We start from the raw sequence: 4,109 nt of genomic DNA, 5'->3' as shown, positions 1-4,109 counted from the left end.
TCGAGCCCTGGTCTGGGAAGATCCCACATGCCACGGAGCGACTGTGCCCGTGAACCACAACTACTGAGCCTGTGCGTCTGGAGCCTGTGCTCCGCAACAAGAGAGGCCGAGATAGTGAGAGGCCCAAGCACCGCGATGAAGAGTGGCCCCTGCTCGCTGCAACTAGAGAAAGCCCTCGCACGAAGACCCAACACAGTCAAAAATGAATAAATATTTATTTTTAAAAAATTGTTTTAGCCACTCTAGTTCCTTTGCCATTCCATATAAATTTTAGAATCAGATTGTCTACAGCTATAAAAAAAATTTTTTTGCTGAGATTTTGATAGGAACTGTGTTGAATCTATAGATCAATTGGGGGAAAATGGGCATCTTTATGATATTGAGTCTTCCAACCCAAGAGTACAATGTATCTCTCCATTTATCCAGATCTTCTTTGATTTATTTACTCAACATGTGATTTTCAGCATACAGATCCTGTCCTGTTTTGTGCTACAAAAGACCCTGAAAAGATAAGCTACCAACTGGGAAAAAATATTAGCAAATCACATATCTGACAAAGACCTTTTATCTGTAATGTACAATGAATTCTCAGATTACAGACAAAAACAAAACAAAACCCAGACTAGCAATCTAATTGTGAAATGGGCAAAAGATATGAATAGATATTTCACCAAACAGGAATCATGGATGGTAACTAAGCCCATGAAAAGATGTTCACCATCATTAACCACATATTTTAATACACACAAGCTTTGATTATATACAAAAATTAATACATCGAATGTTCATATTGCCTGATTAGTGTGGGAGAACTAAATGTATTCATATCGACCACTAATGACAAAAGACATAATTTAACAAATTCAGTACTGTCAAAATTATGTGTTTTTATCATATACAAAGGCTACTGTTTTCTCCATAGGCATATGCCAAATTTATAACAATGTAAAAAGTATTCACCATATCATATACATATTCCTTTTCAGAAATGTGTTAAGTGCACAGAGCTAGCTTAACCTGTATTTTAGGGAAACATGTTATTTTTCATATTTTCTAACATTTATCCTCAATGAATTGCTTAATTCTACTATGTTAGTCATTTGATCATTAAACGCTCATGGGTTCTCCAAATTTTTCTACCTCATTTGCTTAACCATATTGTACCAGGCTCTAATTCTGAAGGGAATGCATAGAACCTGGGTGCTAAATACTGTTGTAAAAAAATAATGCTGGATATCAAACAGCAATTAATTCTCCATCATATATTTATTGAAGATCAAATAATTGGTTGGCATTTATCAGGCACTGAATGTATAGAATGTGTTTTTGTTTTTTGTTTTTTGTTTGAAGTCCTCCACTGTGGAAAATTTTCAAAATAATAGCTCAAGACTTAAGCCTTACCAGGTGTGTGTTATTAATTAGATTATTTGTCCCAGTAATGGAGGAGGATCAGAAAAGATAATAGAAACTCACTAATAATTAGTCCAGGAGAGAATCATTCCACTTGAGAATCACTTGCTGTCTTTTCTGCCCCAAGGGCTCTCATTCACGATAACCTGCATTTCTTGCCTATTTATGCTCTGAAAGTTGAGCCATGAAAGGATGAGAGTGTAATCCTGACCAGTGAAGGAAATGGCAGCCATATTATCCACCCGACTGAAGAGAAGGCCTCAGTGCTGAAGCGTTTCTAATGTAATTGCTATATTCTTTAGAATCAGCTTCCATATAGGTTAGTATTTTTTCTATGACGAAAAATGATGAAACTCAAAAAGTCATTGTTCTCTAAACTCTTTAAAGCAATGACGCTCCTCTGCTGCCCCCTCAAGGTTCTCACAGTTTTTCTCCAGGGAGACAAAATTTTAAATAACCCCAAATGCCACCCAATATAGAATATATAAAAACCATACATAGGCTGCTCACAGGGCAAACTATTGATAGTATCAATTATTAAAAAACAGTAATCTTATCTTCCACTTATTTCATGGGGTGACTGTTTACTTCCCATTTAGCAAAATTCAGGGATGATGTATCTTTAAAATGTTAAAAAATATATTTTGTGCACATTTTAAGGTAAAAGAGCAAAACCTTTTTTTGTTTTTGGCCGCGCTGCACGGCTTGCAGGATCACAGCTCCCTGACCAGGGACTGAACCCACACGTTTGGCAGTGAAAGCGCAGAGTCCTAACCACTGGACTGCCATGGAATTTTCAGCAAAACCTTTTTTTTTCAGATGTTTTTAGGTTTTAAGATACCTACAGTATAAATCTGTCACAATAAATTCCATTTTGATTATTATTTTACTGTGTGCACCATCAGCCTATCGACTCAATTTCTGTTCTGAGATATAAGAATTTACTAGTCATTGTAAAAGGTCAACTTTCAGGTATTGTTATTTGTAAACAGTACGGTGAACAGGCCCCCCTCTGGCTCTGTAGGCATAACATGTCTGTGGGAGGGACAGGGAGAGAGCTGACCTGGCACCCATCCTTTGCCAGAACTTCTGCATGCCTGACCTCACTGAATTCTCACAGAGATCCAGCAGAGCAGGTATTTCCCCATCTCCCAGTGAGCAAACTGAGGTAGAGAGGTTGTGATGCCAAGTACATTTTCCAAGTCCACACAACTAATAAAGAGGATACGTGCAATTCAAATCCAGGCTGATCTGACTGCAAAGTCCCCGCTTTTTCCTCATCAAAAAGTCGACAAGGGCTTCCCTGGTGGCGCAGTGGTTGAGAGTCCGCCTGCCGATGCAGGGGACACGGGTTCGTGCCCCGGTCCGGGAAGATCCCACATGCCGCAGAGAGGCTAGGCCCGTGAGCCATAGCTGCTGAGCCTGCACGTCTGGAACCTGTGCTCCGCAACGGGAGAGGCCACAACGGTGAGAGGCCTGCGGACCCCAAAAAAAAAAAAAAAAAAAAAAAAAAAAGTAGACCAATAACAAAAGTTGGTGCGGATGTGGAGAAAAGTGAACCCTTGTACACTGTTGGTGGGGATGTAAATCAGTGCAGCCGCTGTGGAAAATAGTATACAGGGTCCTCAAAATACTAAAAATAGAACTACCATATAGCAATCCCATTCCTGGATTTACATCCAAAGAAAATGAAAACACTAATTTGAAAAGATAAGTACATCCAATGTTCATAGTAGCGTTATTTACAATAGCCAAGATACAGAAGCAACCCATGTATTTATCAACAGACGAATGGATAAAGAAGACATAGTACACATATATAGAAACTGGAATATTACACAGCCATAAAAAAGAATGAAATTCTGCCATTTACAACAATGTGGACGGACCTAGAGAGTATTATGCTTGGTGAAATAAGTTAGAGAAAGACAAAAACTGTATGTGGCTGTTTACAGGGTGGCTAGACAGACTTAGCAGGATTCTTGCTATAATTGGACAATGTAGAGACAAACATGGCAGTCTGAAAAGTTGAGGTCTAGGTGAAGGAAGAGAGCTCAGAGAGTCTTTGTCACTCGCAAAGGATTCAGAGAGAAAATGTCACAATATTTTAAAATATAGACAAAAGATACATGGGAGTTTTTTGTCTTTTTTTTACATTTTTTTTTTTACACTCTCCTATAAATTGGAAATTATTTTAGAATGAAAAGTAACTCCCCACCCCCACCCCAAACCTGTCCAGTTCTGTTGTCTTTGTCTGGTTCATGCCTCTGAAATGTCTCACTGGCTGAGCCATATTTTTCTTGCTGAGTTTTGTTCATCTGACCTGACAGGATAATTACTGCATTGTATTTCTCCTAACGCAGTAGAACAAAACTTCTCGAACCTATGTGACTGTGTTACAAACCTCAGCAGCCAAGGAAAAGTGTTTCCTGAACCTCACTCATGAGTACCATCTACATACTTGCCACAAAGCAACTGTGCCTCTGTTTACATTATAATTTAAAAAGTCAACTCTGGGGCTTCCCTGGTGGCGCAGTGGTTGAGAGTCCGCCTGCTGATGCAGGGGACATGGTTTCGTGCCCCGGTCTGGGAAGATCCCACATGCTGCAGAGCGGCTGGTCCTGTGAGCCATGGCCGCTGAGCCTGCACGTCCGGAGCCTGTGCTCCGCAACGGGAGAGGCCACAACAGTGAGAGGCCC

This window comes from Lipotes vexillifer, unplaced genomic scaffold, assembly GCF_000442215.2.
Source record: "Lipotes vexillifer unplaced genomic scaffold, Lipotes_vexillifer_v1.1 scaffold291, whole genome shotgun sequence".
Taxonomy (NCBI): domain Eukaryota; kingdom Metazoa; phylum Chordata; class Mammalia; order Artiodactyla; family Lipotidae; genus Lipotes; species Lipotes vexillifer.
This window is presented reverse-complemented; position numbering follows the sequence as displayed.